This window comes from Hippopotamus amphibius, chromosome 3, assembly GCF_030028045.1.
Source record: "Hippopotamus amphibius kiboko isolate mHipAmp2 chromosome 3, mHipAmp2.hap2, whole genome shotgun sequence".
Lineage (NCBI taxonomy): Eukaryota > Metazoa > Chordata > Mammalia > Artiodactyla > Hippopotamidae > Hippopotamus > Hippopotamus amphibius.
Window position 1 is genome coordinate 105,858,932 of NC_080188.1, and position 18,925 is coordinate 105,877,856.

General features: G+C 34.3%; 2 pseudogenes; one reads left to right on the forward strand and one right to left on the reverse strand.

The window, feature by feature from the left end:
- LOC130848528 (olfactory receptor 8H1-like) lies at window positions 1-3,771 on the forward strand (annotated as a pseudogene).
- A 4,994-nt stretch (window positions 3,772-8,765) lies between these two features.
- Window positions 8,766-9,703, reverse strand: LOC130848529 (olfactory receptor 1052-like; annotated as a pseudogene).
- Between the last annotated feature and the right edge of the window lie 9,222 nt (window positions 9,704-18,925).

Sequence of the window (18,925 nt, forward strand, 5' to 3'; positions counted from 1 at the left end):
ATGAGAGCCCAGGTGGTGGTGGCAGTGCCTACTGCAGTTGGAAGCCAGTGGGCTCAGGTGTAAGCAGAATGTCTCCAGAGCTGGGCCACTCTGTGGACTTCTGGCTCTCAGCTGCAGGCACACCAGGCCAGCCCAGTCAGGGGGTTTTCTCCATCCCTTGCTGACTGCAACAGCTAGGCCTAGTGGGGGACTATCTTTTTTCCTCACAGGCACCGAGAGAGAGAGAGACCACAACCATGGCTCCTCCTCCCTGCTTGTGAGTCAGCACTAGCGAGCTGCCACCATGGCTGCCCAGCTTTCTGCAGTAGGCATTCTCTGCTGCAGATTTCTTCCCTCCTGCCCCCTCAGCCTGCCTCCCCATAGTCAACAATGTTTCTCACCATGAACCCATTCTCCAGTTCCCACTTCCAGCCCCCAGACTCCCTGTTCAGCTGTGAACTCACGTCTTGGTCTGGACATGCAGAACCGTGGTGCAGATCCCCTGTGTGATTCTCACTCTTTCCCATCTGCCACAGATCACCAGCCTCACCCTCTTTGGACAGTCCCAAATGCCTCCCTGCTGACTCAATGAAATTCTGCCTTAGAGAAGGGGTTTCCCCATCAGATAAGGGACGTTTCCCCGAATTCAGCAATCTCTCCTCTGTTTCAGCTCCCCCCACCCCAGGGTGTAGGGCCAGTCCCTTTCCTTTATTCTCCTCCTCTTTTTTTTTTTCCCTAAGTCCTACCCAGTTATGTCAGGATCTTTGCAGTCCTTTCTGGTGTCCAAAGTCTTCTGCTGGTATTCAGCTGGTTTTCTGCAACTTACTTTTTTATTACATCATACATCAATTATCAATACTTCTATTTTTTTTCTCATTTCTACTTGGCTTAGGAGGAGTTTAGTAACTTTTTAAATGCCTACATAAGAAGGTTTGAAAGTTTCTAAAAATGTGTTATTCATATATAATCAGACTACAACTTCTAAATTAATTTTATTTAGATGTTAGTTTTGAATAATATGGAAGTTTTCATAAATGCTGCATGTACACTTGAAAAGTAAGATATTTTTTCTTATTAATGGTTAAAGCTTAATACATGTTTATCTATAAAAATAATTTTATTGAATGTGAAGTTTACTTCTTTTATGTCCTAATTAATGTTTTCTTGACTGAAAATATATAATAGAGGTGTGATATGTTTTCCTAACTTTACAGTTCTTATGCTTATTTCTGTATTTGCACCTCCTCTATGAGAAATTTACTGCATTATAATATTTGTTACTACATTACTATTTGCATCAGTAACACACACAACTTCATTGTGAATTAATATAAACATTATAAACTAACCTTTTTTTAAACTTTGATACCCTTTCCTGTGTTTTATATTTCTTAGGATTAAAATTGAAAAAAAATGTTGTCTTTTCATGGGTATTGCCTAAATGTATATGTATCCTAACTTTTATTATTATGTTCCTTAAATACTGGGTAATGTATTTGGCTCTTCAGAAGCTATCCTGAAGTAGTTTTTTTTTTTAAAGGTAAGGGGGTGAGTCAAAAATGATCCACACTATGGCTGTAGAATTTACAGAAGTTTTAATATAACCAGAGTGCAGATCATTTTTGACTCACCCTCGTATATTAGGTGCATTAACAATTATGGCTAAGCATATATTTGGTCTTAGGTTTGTCATAAAGTTCATGTTAATAATGTGTCATACTCATGCAGAATTATACAGGAATATATACACAAATACACACACATAACATATGTGTGTCTTTAGGATTTGAACTAGTTTTAACATTTTTATATTTTGAAAATATATCTTTGAAAATTAATACCAACATGTGGTCTATTATTTTGATATACCCTACCAAAGCCCAAAGGTTGAAATTTATTTTTAATTAGTTTTAAATAATATTGGGGGAAAAGAGCAGTATATTGTGCATTGAAACTATTCTATCATTCTTTTTCTTATATAAATTTATTTATTTATTGGCTGTGTTGGGTCTTTGTTTCTGCACACGCGCTTTCTCTAGTTGTGGTGAGTGGGGGCTACTCTTTGTTGTGGTGCAGACTCCTCATTGCCATGGTTTCTCTTGTTGTGGAGCATAGGCTCTAGGTGTGTGGGCTTCAGTAGTTGCAGCACATGGGTTCAATAGTTATGGCTCATGGGCTCTAGAGCTCAGGCTCAATATATGTGGCACACAGGCTTAGTTGCTCCGAGACATGTGGGATCTTCCTGGAGCAGGGATCATAACCCATGTCCTCTGCATTTGCAGGCAGATTCTTAACCACTGTGCCACCTAGGAAGCCTTATCATTGGTGATTATATAGCTAGCATTTTTTCCTCAGGCTTGCTGAAATTAATTATAAATAGGAATATAGTATAATAGGCATGCTCTCTGGAGTCAATCTATCTTGGTAAAATTACACAGCCAACATTTAATACCTAGGACTCAGGATAAATTACCTGAATTCACTGTGTCCATTTTCTCATCTAAAAAAAAAATGTGGCTAACAGTACTACATAGCATATATATTCTCATGGGAATTAAATACATTAATAAAGGGAAGCATTTAGAACAGTGTCAGGCTTATTCTAATTATTCAATATATTTGCTTTCATTTTATTATAGCCAAATGTCAATTTATAGCTAATTCTATATTTGGCAATCAAACTAAGATTTTTCTCTTCATACTCTGTACACAACTCAATATAATCACTCCTTAGAAACACTAATTTAAATATGTCATGTTGGTCATAGAAACACAAATCCTTTTGAAGTAATTTCTGCTAAGTATCAACTTTGATTTCTCAACAGTTTAGAGCATGTGAACACTGTAGGCAGAAGGAATACCACACATGTGTCTGACTTCATCCTCATGGGACTGACAGATTCTGAAGAGCTCCAGCTGGTCCTCTTTACGCTATTCCTCCTGATCTACCTGATCACTGTGCTGGGGAATGCAGGGATGATGCTGATCATCTGCCTGGATCTCCAGCTTCACACCCCCATGTATTTTTGCCTCAGTCATCTGTCATTTCTTGACCTCAGTTACTCAACTGTCATCACCCCTAAAACCTTGGAAAACTTACTGACATCCACCAAGTATAATTCATCCCTGAACTGCTACACCCAGATGTATTTTTCTGTTTTCTTGGGTGGCACTGAGTGTTTCCTTCTTTCCTCAATGGCCTATGATTTCTATGTAGCTATCTACAACCCTCTGCATTACCCAGGTGTTATGTCCACAAGATGCTGCTGCTCGCTGGTCTTTGGATCCTATTTGATTGGCTTCGTGGACTCCTTTGTCAATGGGCTTTGCTTGAGCACAGTGCATTTCTGCAACTCCAATGTAATCTATCACTTTTTCTGTGATGTACCGCCAATTTTAGCCCTGCCCAGCACAGACACACACGGCATGGAAATCATGATATTCACTGTCAGCTGGCTCCAACCTAGTGGGATCTCTTATCACAATATCTGTGTCCTATGTGTGCATCCTGTCTACATCCTGAAAACTACATCCACTTCAGGGAAGTGAAAAGCCTTCTCTACTTGTGTCTCTCATCTCCTGGGAGTGAACATATTTTATGGCACTACAATTTTTACATACTTCAAGCCAGCCATGTCCTATTCCTTGGGAAGGAATCAAGTGGCTTCTATTTTCTATGCTATTGTCATTCCCATGCTGAATTCACTCATTTATAGTCTTAGAAATAAAGAAGTAAAAAATGATTTCAGTAACATCATGTCAAAGAAAAATGACTCCAGGCAATTACAGTAACAGTGATGTTGGACTTCAAGCTCAACTTTTTTTTTTCCTTCCTTACAGTGTATTTCTTTGGTTTCTTTTTGGAAATAGTCAAATTCTTTTTCTTTCTTTCTTTCTTTCTTTCTTTCTTTTGAGCAGTACTTTCCTTAGCCAAATATGATCTTGGGCATTTCCAGGAATATGCCTGTAGACCTCCACATTATAATTGGAAACCATGAAACATGTTCAATATATAGTCTAAATATATGTGGTTTTAAGGGCAACTGATTTGCAAAACGAAAAAAACATAGTTGTCACCTTTTATACTATATCATACACATTCACATGCATAATCCATGTCAGAAAATTTTATGATGCAAAAGAGCTCCATTTTAGGAACAAAGATAACACTTTAGAAATTATTTCATTTGTTTTGTGAAGAAGCAATATAGCAGAATGTTATAAGCACTTGCTTTGGAAACAAACATTCCAGGATTTAGACTCCAGATCTGCTACCCTTTTAGCTGTATATCCCTTTAAAATCACTGAATGTTTAAGCCTCAACTGCACAAAATAAATAATAAATCCAGTTCCATAGAGTTACTGTAAAGATTAAACCCAGTAGTAGATGTAAACTATTTAAGGCAGTACTAATAAATGCTGGCCATTATCATTAGAACATTTACATTCCTAAGTATTTTTAATGCACAGTGTCTTTTGCTTACAGAATATTCACTTGTGTTTTATTAATTACTATTGGCTGAGTTAAAGGACAAACAAACAGCTAAGGAAAAATTCAGCACTTCACAATTTTGGATTTAGAATGGCATATGTTAATACTGGATACAATTTGAAAATTTGAAAAATTTAAGGAAATAGAAATGCCCTAACAGTTAATAACAGCTCTGTGTGTGTTCCTCTAGATTGATAGCATGTATATACATGTATATATTATATACATAAAATATTTCTGTCACTTCCTATATACTTTTTCCAGCTTTCAGTGTATACTTGGAAGTTTAAGCTTTGATTATTCCCTTGTCATTGAAATCTAAGATGAAAGTGGCTTTGGTACATGGGAAAAATCAAGACTCTCACATTGCAATGCTTTGGACATGAAATGTTTGTAAATTCATCAAGTTAAAAATCTGCATGCACTGATATCACTTTGGTGGCTATCTGGAACACTAAAAATCCTACCTTTCTGTGATATGTCAACAAGCTTCAGTAAACTGTTCTTTTGTTGAAATTCTGTGTATGTAAAAAAAACATTGCCTTACTCCTGATTTCTATAGGTTTGTTTTGATCATTAAAAATAAATTCTTGAATTAAATTCTGGACTCATTTGTTTTAATTTTTTTAACAGAGGCAAGTTGTAAAGCTACAAATTTACAACAAATACAGATTTTGTGACAACTCATAAACTTTAGTCAGGTAGAGTGCTAAAATGTCCTTTCTTTAAAAATTTTTTCCTCTACATAATCTTATCTCACTACAACTACTTTTTTTGTAAGCATTTTGAAACAAGTTCTTAGGTAAATACAAATTTAGGACCATTTTTCCTTCCTACTTAAGTTGTTATTTTACAATTAAGGAATATCCTTTTTTATAAATGATATTTCCCCTTTAATGTTGCTTTTTTAGACAATAATATACTTACATCAGCTACCTGTAAGTATGTGTTTGCATGGGATAAATTTTCCCTTCTTTTTACATTCTGTGTGTATGCTGTATCTCTTATAAATTGCATATACTTGTTTCTTGGTTTTGGTTTTTTGTGTTGCTTTTGTTGTTTTTATTTGTTTTCTTAATCTACTTCAGTGGTTCTCTACCTAGGTAATTTTGCCACACAGGGGATATTTAATAATGCCTAGAGACATCTTTACTTGTCCTAACTGGGGAGGAGAGATGTTACTGGCATCTATTAATGACCTGCAATGAACATGACAGTCTCCATAGTGAAAAATTATCCAGTTCCAAATGGCAATGACGGCAAGACCAATAAACCCTGATTTAGTTTGTCAGTCTTTCTTTTGGTATGCAGTAACTGGCAAGGTTGATTTTACATGGAGCATTTCGTGATTCAATTTATGATTTTCTTTCTGAAATGTATTCCCTCTTTGTAGTGTGTTATTCAGTTAATCAAGATTGCACTATTAAATTTTCTCTTATTAAATTCTTTTATGTACATGTTGTAATGAATTACTATATTGGTTGCAAGATAAATTATAATGTATCTTTTTCTTATTACAGGAATCAATACTTTATCACATTTAACACTGGAAGAAACTTTCAACAGTTTAATCCACTTTTTTCTTTGTGACAGTTATGTTATTCTCGTCCTATCTTTTCTTCAGATGCTATACTCCCTGTAGAAAATCATTTATGGCATGTCTCTAATCATGTCAGCCAATAATCAGTCAATATTCCTTAATGATTTTTCACATATTTTCCCTCGTGGATGTTATTATTATGTTCTTATTTACATTGGGAAAATATCCATCTGCTTAAAAGTTTTGGTGTTTCCAATTACAATTCTGAAAGATGCTTTTAGCTTTTGATCATTGATAATGTCTATTTCTATTTTTTTATGTCTCTTTTTGAAGATTTCTTTTCCCTGAGGATAAAGTATTAGGTATTTATTTTTCTTTCACAGTTAAAAATGCCAATCCATTTACCTTCCATTGTATAATTTCCTTGAAAAATTTTACCTAAATCTTACTGTTGCTCCTTTGTCTATGACATGCTTATGTGTGGGTTTCTCTGCAATTTTTGATTGGGGATATTCTACTCATCTTGAACATATTTGTTAAAGATTAATCAGCTATGAAAAAAAATTAGTCACTTTAAAGTATTGTATCCTTTCTCTCCTTTTTTTCTGGAACATTAACTACAAGTATTTCACACCACTGGACTGGACCAAATATATATCTTACGCTCTGCTTTATCTTTTCATTTTTTTTTCTCTCTGTGATTCAGTGTAAATAATTTTATTGGCATGTGATTGAGTTTATCAATACTACCTTTTATTTTGTCTAATACATTTTAAATTCTTCCTTTGAGCTCTTATTTTAACCTCTTGTGGGATTTTTTTTCAATTGTAGAATGAGAGTTCTTTCTGTTTTGTTTTTCTTCTTACAATTTTAATTATATACACTTGATGTAGAAGACACTGCACATATTGAACACATAGATTTTGATGAATCTGGACACATGCATACATCCATGACACCATCACTACAATCTAGGTAACAGACAATTCCAGCACTTCTTAAAGTTTCCTCCTGCCTTTCTGCTGTTGCTGTTGTTGTAGGAACACTTAATATGAGATCTAATCTCTTAACAATTTTTTTATGTAAACAAAACAGTATTGTTGACTATGAGCTGTGTGTTATACTGCAGATCTCTAGAATTCATTCATCTCCAATAACCAAGACTTCATGCCCATTGAACAGCAGTTTCCCATTTCCCTCTCCCCCAAGAGAGATATTTGCACTCCCATGTCCATTGCAGCATTATTCACAACAGCCAAAAAAAAAAAAAAAAAAGGGAAATAACCCAATGCCCATTTTGGAGTCATCTTTGACCCATCTCTTTCCCTTACCATCTTGCTGGGTCTAACATCAGTAATACACCTTGCATTTGTTTTATTCAAAATTTTCACCATGACAACTCTGGTCTAAAGTACCACCAATTCTTGGTTAAATTGTTGTGCATCTTCCTTCTTGGACTTCTGTCTTCCACTTTTGCCATTCCATGGTTGATCTATTATGAATACTTCAGCCAGTGTGAGCTTGTTAATCTGTAAATTGGATAATGTCACTTTTCTGTCTGACTCCCCACTGTGCTTTTTTCTTCACTTAGATTCAAAGCCTGTACATATACCATACATGAGGTGGACATCTTTTCCTCTCCAATAATGTCTCTTGCTTCACCTCTTCTTCCCTCTTTGCTCCAGTTCTGATCTTTTTTTATTTATTGAACATTCTAGGACCTCTTGCCTCTTTGGCATTGTTCTTGGCTATAAAGTCTTCCCAGAGAATTCCTTTAGAAATTCTAACCGCATGCAGATCTTACATCTATTTTTTTCTTCCCAACAAATTTATCGGACTAGTGACACAAGTTCAAAACCTCCCAGTCACATAAAAACTTTATTCTAATAGAAAGAAAGAAAGAAAGAAAGAAAGAAAGAAAGAAAGAAAGAAGAAAGAAAGAAAGAAAGAAAGAAAGAAAGAAGAAAGAAAGAAAGAGAGAAAGAAAGAAAAAAGAAAGAAGGAAAGGAAGGAAGAAAGAAAGGAAGGAAGGAAAAAGAAAGAAATGGAAACCCTAATAATTTCTCAAGTCCTGTGGATAATTTTTATGTACTATCTCATGAATATGTCCTCTTCTCTATATTATTCACCTGTAACACTTCTTACCTGTCTCAGGATAATTTTTCCTAATTTTTTTCTTTTACTTTCTCAAACATTGAAAACAATGACATCGTGGGAAATTTCTTGAAGCATACTGTTTGCATTTCATTTTTATTTTTATTTATTAGCCATTGAGAGAGTCTAAACATGTTATATTGGCATTAGCAATAAAAGTAATAAACAGAAATGTGTTGAATGAACAAATCATACTGGCATCATCTAAGAAAATTATGGCAAGGGAACATTTCAGTTTTTATCTGAGATAACAATGCATTTGATACATGCCTACTGTTGGAATATTATTTTGATTTGACTCAATGTCAGATTCTTTCAAATCCATGGTGAGTTCTTTCAGAGTTTATCATGAGAGGTTGTTAGAAAAAATATATATATTTATCAGCTCTTTTGAGAGTGAAACTATTGAGTAAAAAATAAATGAATGGTGAAATAGAGTGATTTTCAGTGTTCAGGTCAAACTCAACACTCATGCCTTAAATTGCATAAGAGAGTCCTGATTACAGTAGTGTTTGTGATCATATCTGTGATACAATTTTAAAGGAAGTCTCTCTATTTTCACATTAATATTAGATTGACAAAGCCATAGACGAGAATGAGTCAACTGGAGGTTTTCTGCCATACTGACCTTTTTGCTGCATCTTTTGCATCTTTGTTCCTCAGACTATAAATCACTGGGTTGATCATGGGGATCACCAAGGTGTAAAACACAGCAGAGAGCTTCTCCTGTTCCAGGGAATACTGAGAGCTTGGCTGGGTGTAACTGAAGGTCACAGATGCAAAGAGTAAAGTCACTGCAATCAAATGCGAGGCACAAGTGGAGAAGGCTTTGCACCTCCTCTCAGCTGAGTGGATTCTCTGGATGGCAATGATGATGTGAATACAAGAGATCATGATGATAATAAAAGCAAATTTCTGCAATGATCCCAGAGAATATGAAAAGCAGCATTTCATTGTTATAGGCATCTGAACAGGAGAGCCTCAGAAGAGGGGGGATGTCACAGAAATAATGATTCTCAATGTTAGGACCACAGAAGCCTAGTTAGAGCAAACTTATAGTGTGTGTCAGGGGAGTTAACAAGCCTTCCCAAGCAAGATACAAGAACCATCTGAATACAAACCTTTTGGGTTATAATGACCTTATACAACAAGGGGTTGGCAATTGTGACATAGTGGTCATAAGCCATCATAGACAGGAGAGTGACTTCTGTGGTTACATATACTGCAAAAAAGAAACTCTGTAGAATACAGGCCAAAAATGTGCTGGCCTTGTGTTTTGTAATGAAATTGACCAGCATTTTAGGAGCAAAGACAGTAGAGTAGCAGATATCACAAAAAGAGAGGTTGCTGAGCAAGAGGTAAATTGGAGTATGAAGTGGTACATTTATCCAGATCAAGATAATCATCCCCCAGTTCCCCACCAGTGTGATAAGATAAATAAGGAGAAACAGCAAAAAGAGTGGGGTCTGCAAATTAGGATTTTCAGTTAAACCCACCAGAAGGAATTCCTTCACACCTGTATGATTCCAACCGGCCATGCATTCAGGGTTGCATAGCTCTTTAGCCACAGAACAAAATGTTATCACTCAGATGATAAATACATATCTATATATGATTTCTCCATGATCTGGTATCCATAACAGCAGGGAGCATTTAGGTTTACCCTGCAGTTAGATAAAAAGAGAAATTAACTTCATTAGTGTACCATTATGTGTACTAGACAATTCATTTATAGTGACTCACATTTTTGGAAATAGAGATTATTTTATTCTTTCCTTCTCAGTTTCCACATCATCAAAATTGGCATAAGAAAACTCTCTTAGATCATGAGGCTATTAATTGGTAGAACTGACATTCTAACATATGCTTATACCAAACCTCTGATTTAGTCTCTGACATATGCAAGTGCTCTGCTTACATGGGCTACAAAATGTGGCACCTGTTGTAGAAATGATTTCCTTATCTGTGGCTAACGTATTTCTATTTTTTCCTACCAATTTAACTCATGACACTGTCTTTCACAGTATTCAATACCCTTCCTTTACAAATCTCAAACACCAGATCTTTTTTGACTTCACTGTACACTCAGATTCCCTACCTAGACAACTAATGGCTGTGACTTCCAGAAGAGTTGAGTCAGGAGGAAGAGGTAGAGACATCTTTTCATTTACTATTTAGAATTAAATCCAATCAAAAAAAATAGCAGTGGAATTTTCCTTGACAGTCTTTTCCTATCACATCTTTGTTTTTACCTTAACATCACTGGGTTTTATCAACATTGAAACAACACACGCAAACACTAAATGTAAAGTGAGAAGGTGTGAGTTTGAAGGACCAAAACTGTATCAGTCAGATATGCCCTGCTTTCAAAACTGTAGGCTGTCACTGACATGATATAATACTAATTCAACAGCATTTATGGTTCAATATCAATAAATTATTCCATTTATGTATACATTCATACATTCAACAAAAATTTAGTTAACCAAAATTTTTGTTCTGATTTTTCTGTAAGATTTTAAGGAAAAGCCCAAAGAAAAATTTGGCCCCCACAATATACATAACTTACTACTCTTTGCCAAGAAATGTCATATTTGCTTGCAATGAAGCAGTGAACAAGAAAAATGTTATATATTTCTCATTTTCATACACATTTCGTATAGGATGATGGTAAGTCCTATAATGAAAAGTAAAGTGGGGGGGGGATAGAAAGACATGGTAGATACTTTATAGAGTATTAGTTTCCTGTTGCTGCTGTAACAACTTATCATGAATTGGTGGCTTAAAATAACAAACATGCCTTTTATGCGAGGCACTTTGTCAGGTATTAGCCATCTTAAGAAGGATATCTGAGTTGTGCTCTCATGGAACTTGAAGTCTACAGAGGTTAGGATTTTAGGTAAGTGTAGGATACAATATTCAGGATACTGTCAAATCAAAACCAAAATCTTATTAGTACAGAAGTCCTTCCCTCACAAACTGAGATTGTAAATTATATCTAGTCTATATTTTAGATCAGTGAATTGGGGAAGCACAAGGAATCCAAGCCTAACTGTATCCAGGAAAAGAAGAAATAATTTGTTGGAAATAGCAAGTATTTCTCTTTTTTTTCTGTTAATAAAATGCACATTGTAAAATACAGAATCAGGGTTTTATAACCTGGAAATAAGCTCAATTAAAATACTTTGGAGGTGAAGGGACATTCATGTGTTTCTTTTTTTTTTTTTTCTCTTGGCAATGCTTTATTAAACATATATAGTAATTGTGTTTTAGTCTGTCTACTCAGACAGGCACATGAGTCAATGATCCTACGACTCTAAGTGGTTTGAATGAGAGCCTCCTGATTATGCAATTTTTCCTTCTTCAGCTACAATCACTCAAGATGGTATCCAACTTCCTGTCCACAATTGATGGGTCCAGGTTCCTGCAACTGACCCAAGCTTGGACAATCAGACTCTTTCAATGGATTTTTGTTCTTAGGGCCTAAGAGACTACATCTCAATTCCTTTCCAGAGGGGATGCTGTGACATACAAACTGAAAAGAGGCCATATTTTTAGCATGTGTTTCTTAATGGCAAACTTTTTCTTCTGCAAGGCTGCTGAGTATAATGGGAACATCACATCACAGGATTATGTTAGGACTAGCATGGCTTGTGTTTCAATATAGCTCTTCCTTTGACCTGTTGTATATTCTGTCTATCTACACAAATCACAAAAAGAAATGAAGGCAGCAGAGTTTGTATGTCTCCTATTTATCATTTTTAAAAGAGAAGGAAAAATGGGGTTCCTGTGCCAGTTTAACATACATAAGGCTTCACATGGAAGATGTAACAATGACCTGACACATGATACTATGGATGTATCTCAACACCAGGGCACAGAAAAATCAAGTGTGACTCCAATCAGGCTGTAGTAATAATTCTAACAACAGCTTTATCTATTGAGCTCATAATAGAAAGCTGTAAATAGAGAAAAGTGTTACCAAGGATACAAGTATGATTTTCTCTCATGCTGTTAGAACTACAACTAGAACACAGATTCAATCTGTTACTAAATTCAGGACTTCTGATACCAGTCAGTATCATTTTCCTGATAAAATAAGAGTCTGCTTTAGAACAGTAATAAGTGTGAGTATTCCCTTAGGACAAGAAGTACTGGAAATAACATTTTGGTAACCTAATGACATGCTCAATTGCAATTCTTCCAACTTCCAGATCAACATCTTGAAATGTCAGGATGCCCCCAGAAAAGGTATTTGTTTGTTTAAAAAAATATGAAATTCCTTCACAGTAATTTATTTTTCACTTATGACTCCAGAAGGAATTTAGAAAATATACAGTCATCAATGATCAAGGTCACAGTGGGAAGGATATTGGTGAGAGAAATCCCAAAGCTAAAATAATTTATCATGATAATAAAAAAGTGGTCCCAGCCAAATACCTATCAAAACAGTCACTAATTTGCAAAACAATGGTCTCACTATGCTGTAAACCAAAACTCAACTATCTGACTATATTGCTTTCATGGAGCTTTACTCCCCAAACATGACTATGTTGTCATTATATTTATACCTGAATTTTTAACAAATATGTATAAATATTATATATCATTTATCATTTATATATATTTTGTTCATGTTGCCAGAGAATATTATATACAGATAAACATAGTACTGATTACATGTTATATGAACTATTTTGCTATTTACAAATTCATAAGTATATAAATTCATAAGTATATCAATATACTTATAGTTTAAAGTAATATAAACTATGATTTATGATTAAAATTTTTTATATGACAAAAAGTAAAACATCAGACAAATCACTCACACATACTTAAACAATAATCATAAATAAAAATTTAAACAGAAATACTATCAACAATCTCCACCTTGACATAATAAAAGACCCAAAACTAGGTACCTTAGATAGTCTACTTTTAAAATAATACATATTGGGAATTCCCTGGCTGGCCAGTGGTTAGGACTTGGCACTCTCACTGCCAGGACCCCAGGTTTGATCCCTGGTTGGGGAACTAAGATCCTGCAAGTAGCACAGCACAGCCAAATAAAATAAAATTAAGAATAAAATAATACATATTTATTTGAAGACAACTTTATTCAGGCACACTGGAGTTGCAGTGGGAAGAAGTAGCATCATGTAGCAAAAGCAGTCCTGAGCTCTGGAAATCAAGAGTCTGGGTGCATGTACAGCTTTTGTGACAGAGAGGATGCAATGACAAACTCAAGGAAAGTAGAAAATTATTCTTTAAATATTATTATTAGAATCATAAAACAAATGCAGATATAAAAGATTTCCAAAAGGTATTATTAATGATTGGGAAGAAATGATTTTCCTTGTACTATAGCCAAATACATTACAATTCTGAGATATTCCACTTTCCATAGAATATCTCAGATTTTCCATAAATGCACAAATGGTTTTGTTACTGTATAAACCAAATATTAAATACTATAAACATACACATGAAAATATTGTACATTGTTATTATATAAGTACTGCCCATTTTCCAAAAAAAAAAAAAAGAGAAGAAATCCTTTGAAAGATAAATTAAACACATGCTAAGAAATTGTTTTCCATCTGAGAACAATACTAAAATTATACAACTGGTAACAGATTCTTTTAGTGTAAAAATAATAGGAAACATTAAAAATTTAAATAAACTTCTATTGCTGCTTCCTAAACATACTCACAATTAAGCAAAGTCCAGACTAAGTAGAGGATCTAGAAAAGACCAGGTTTCATAATTCCTAAAGGACCTATCCTTGAAAGTAGAGCTTTTTATGTTTGCTTCCTTTCCTTTGGGGGATACTGGCTGTAGCTCGGTGTGGGATGTAAATCTCAGATGTCCATAAGTTGGATCATTAACATCTTTTCTGTTCTCTTGAGACTGGAACTAATCAGAGATGCAGGTCCTCTCAACAGTTGTTCAGTAGGTGCCTCTGCTCTAACCTTTTAATACAAAATATACTTCCTTTTAGAAATAAAACAATTTTAAAAACAGATGTGTTCTCTAAAACTCAAACTTCCTGGGATAAAGTCACAGCACAGAGACTAAACGCAATTGCAGGAATTAAAGAAATGTGTTCCAGTGACATAGACAGGACTCAGACAAGTGATCAAAGGTTCTAATGATGAAACAGCTGCAGTTGTCTTTTTTCCTGTCAAATGGGGCTGTTCACACATGCTTCACTGATTCATATAAAATTGATATAAATTAATGTATGACATCATACTCCAAAAACTTTAATAATCATTTACACTAGTTTTATGAGAAATTACACACAAATGCAGAATTAATTAAATTGTATGCTCTCCTTTAGCTTATTAATATAAAATGTATATTTTTGTTCTCTCTAATAATTCAATAAGCCTTAGGGAAATGTGGATTATGCCTTATAGTTCTTTTGTATCTGCCATTCTACTGAAGCAGAAGTAGACTCATAACACAGCATGGATATTTTGCATATATTTCACATTAGTTTACTAGCATTTTACATAACCTTATATTTAGCTCTTTTCAATTATGCAAGTAATATATCCATTATTTGTGTGCTTGGGAAAGGTTAGTAGATAGCTTTGTTAAGCTCTGTTGTGAACTCATTAGCTTATGTAAGGTATTCACCATAAAATTAGAATAACATAACATATTCAGATAAATAAAATAATGAAGACTTGTTTCAATTCAAATGTTGCACAAAACTCAAAGTATTATGACAAAATTATGTAAAGTTGTGAAGATACTGATAGAACAACATTAAAGTGTCTTTAGACAAAAAACATAAGATATTACTATGTCCTAAGAGAATAAAAGATATTCCAAGTCCAACAAAACAGTCCATGGAAAAATGGAATTAGCTAGATAATGATAGTTGGGTTGCAGATTCAAAGCAGGAAAAAAAGCAACATGATTAAATGCAGTAATTCAAATGTACATGTTATAAACAAACTTCATAATTTATGAAGTCTTTGCCACAATAACTCCAACAAGGGATTGGTGTCAATCCTATATTTCAGTCCAAAATATCTTGGCTGATAGACCACTTCAGTCCTCTGAGATGGAATCCCCAACTTTCATTAGCAGGTGTAATGACTTCATTCATAAGCATGTTTAACCCCAAGATAAAATGATGAGCTTTAACTAACAAAATACAAAGTTTGAGAGATGTTGTAAATTAGATCATCAGACTGATCATATTTGTAAACCCAATTTCAAATATATAATTCAAAAGTTGACTTAGAGCTATTGTTTTGAAAATGAAAGAAAATTTTAGTTTGATTTCAAACAGTATTAAAATAATCAAGATAATTTGAAAACACCATAATATTGTATTAAAACTAAGCAGCAGTTACAGTCTTGAATTGATTTTTACTTGTTAACAAGATACCTAATCAGATTAAGAAGAAATAAAAAAAAATCACATATTCAATTTAAAACCATAAGGAGTTTAATTAAATAAATTTGTAGCAATCTTTTAAGAACCTTTACAAAAGTGACAGTTGCAATTTACTAGCTATATAATTAGAATACCATGTTTTGCAATTTGAATCAAAACTAAGAAAAAGAGTTGATAGTTGTGTTTGTTAAAACAAAGCATTATTGTTTATCAGTATATACTGATAATTTATCAGTATATAAAAGGCTGAAAAATTTCTTATATCCAGTTTCACACATTTCATTCATGGAACTACAGTGATATTGGATTAAAAAATGTGTCTTAATTAGATTTTAAAGTAAAGACTATTAAAAGAGACAAGGAAGGACACTACATAATGATCAAGGGATCCATCCAAGAAGAACATATTACAATGGTAAATATCTATGCCCCCAACATAGGAGCACCTCAATACATAAGGCAAATGCTAACAGCCATAAAAGGGGAAATCAAAAGTAACACAATAATAGTGGGAGACTTGAACACCCCACTTACATCAATGGACAGATCATCCAAACAGAAAATAAAGACACACAAGCTTTAAATGACACATTAGACCATCTCGACTTCATTGATATTTATAGGACATTCCATCCAAAAATGACAGACTACACTTTCTTCTCAAGTGTACATGGAACATTTTCCAGGATAGATCACATACTGGGTAACAAATCAAACCTCAACAAATTCAAGAAAATTGAAATCATATCAAGCATCTTCTCAGACCACAATGTCATGGGACTAGATATCAATTACAGGAAACAAACTGCAAAAAATACAAACACATGGAGACTAAACAATTCACTATTAAACAACCAAGAAATCACTAAAGAAATCAAAGAGGAAATCAAAAAATGTCTAGAAACAAACAACAATGAAAACACAACAACCCAAAACCTATGGGATGCAGCAAAAGCAGTTCTAAGAGGGAAGTTTATAGCAATACAGTCCTACCTTAAGAAACAAGAAAATTATCAAATAAACAACCTAACTTTACACCTAAAACAACTAGAGAAAGAAGAACAAAGAAACCCCAAAGTGAGCAGAAGGAAAAAATCCTAAAGATCAGAGCAGAAATAAATGAAAAAGAAAGGAAGGAAGCAATTATTAATAAAACTAAAATTAATAAAAACTAATTAATAAAAATAAAAGCTGGTTCATTGAGGTGATTAACAAAATTAATAAACCATTAGCCAGACTCATCAAGAAAAAAAGGCAGAAGATGCAAATCAACAGAATTAGAAATGAAAAAGGAGAAGGAACAATGGACACTACAAAAATACAAAAGATCATGAGAGACTCCTACAAGAAACTATATGCCAATAAATTGGATAACCTAGAAGAAATGGATACATTCTTACAAAAATACAATCTTCCAAGACTGAACCAGGAAGAAATAGAAACTATTAATGACCAACCACAAATACAGAAATTGAGGCAGTGATTAAAAATCTCCCAACAGACAAAAGCCCTGGGCCAGATGGATTCACGGGTGAATTCTATCAAATATTAAGAGAAGAGCTAACACCTATCCTTCTCAAACTCTTCCAAAAAATAGCAGAAGGAGGAACACTCCCAAACTCATTCTATGAGGCCACCATCACCCTGATACCAATACCAAGCAAAGATGTCACAAACAAAGAAAATTACAGGCCAATATCACTGATGAATATAAATGCAAAAATCCTCAACAAAATACTAGCTAACAGAATCCAACAGCACATTAAAAAGATCATACACCATGATCAAGTGGGGTTTATCCTGGAATGCAAGGATTCTTCAATATATTCAAATAAATCAATGTGATATATCATATTAACAAATTGAAGGATAAAATCCATATGATCATCTCAATAGATGCAGACAAATTTTTGACAAAATCCAACATCCACTTATGATAAAAACTCTCCAGAAAATGGGCATAGAAGGAAATTACTTCAACATAATAAAAGTCATATATGAAAAACCAAAAGCCAACATCGTTCTCAATGGGGAAAAACTGAAAGCATTCCCTCTAAGAAAAGGAACAAGACAAGTATGTCCACTCTCACCATTATTATTCAACATAGTTTTGGAAGTTTTAGCCACAGCAATCAGAGAAGAAAAAGAAATAAAAGGAATACAAATTGGAAAAGAAGTAAAATTGTCACTCTTTGCAGATGACATGCTCTTATACATAGAAAATCCTAAAGACTCTACCAGAAAACTGCTAGCACTCATTGATGAGTTTAGTAAAGTAGCAGGATACAAATTTAATGCACAGAAATCTCTTGCATTCCTATACACTAACAACGGAAGAGCAGAAAGAGAAATTAAGGACACTCTCCCATTCACCATTGCAACCAAAAGAATAAAATACCTAGGAATAAACCTGCCTAAGGAGGCAAAAGATCTGTATGCAGAAAACTTTAAGACATTGATGAAAGAAATCAAAGATGACACAAACAGATGGAGGGACATACCATGTTCTTGGATTGGAAGAATCAACTTTGTGAAAATGTCTGTACTACCCAAAGCAACTTACAGATTCAATGCAATCCTGATCAAATGACCAATGGCATTTTTCACAGAACTAGAGCAAGAAATCTTATGATTTGTGTGGAAACACAGAAGACCCCAAATAGCCAAAGCAATCTTGAGAAGGAAAAATGGAGTTGGTGGGATCAGGCTCCCTGACTTCAATCTATACTACAAGGCCATAGTGATCAAGACAGTATGGTACTGGCACAAAAATAGAAAGGAAGATCAATGGAATAGAGTAGAGAACTCCGAAGTAAGCCCAAACACATATGGGCACCTTATCTTTGACAAGGGAGGCACGAATATAAAATGGAAAAAAGACAGCCTCTTCAATAAGTGGTGCTGGGAAAATTGGACAGCAACATATAAAAGAATGAAATTAGAACACTTCCTAACACCATCCACAAAAATAAACTCCAAATGGATTCAAGACCTACATGTAAGGCCAGACACTATCAAACTCCTAGAGGAAAACATAGGCAGAACACTCTATGACATCCATCAAAGCAAGATCCTTTTGGACCCACCTCCTAGAATCATGGAAATAAAATCAAGAATAAACAAATGGGACCTCATGAAACTTAAAAGCTTTTGCACAGTGAAAGAAACCATAAACAAGACAAGAAGGCAACTCTCAGTTGGGAAAAATAGTTGCCTATGAAACAATGGACAAAGGATTAGCCTCCAAAATATATAAACAGCTCATGCATCTTAATACCAAAAAAGCAAAGAACCCAATCCACAAATGGGCAGAAGACCTAAATAGACATTTCTCCAAAGA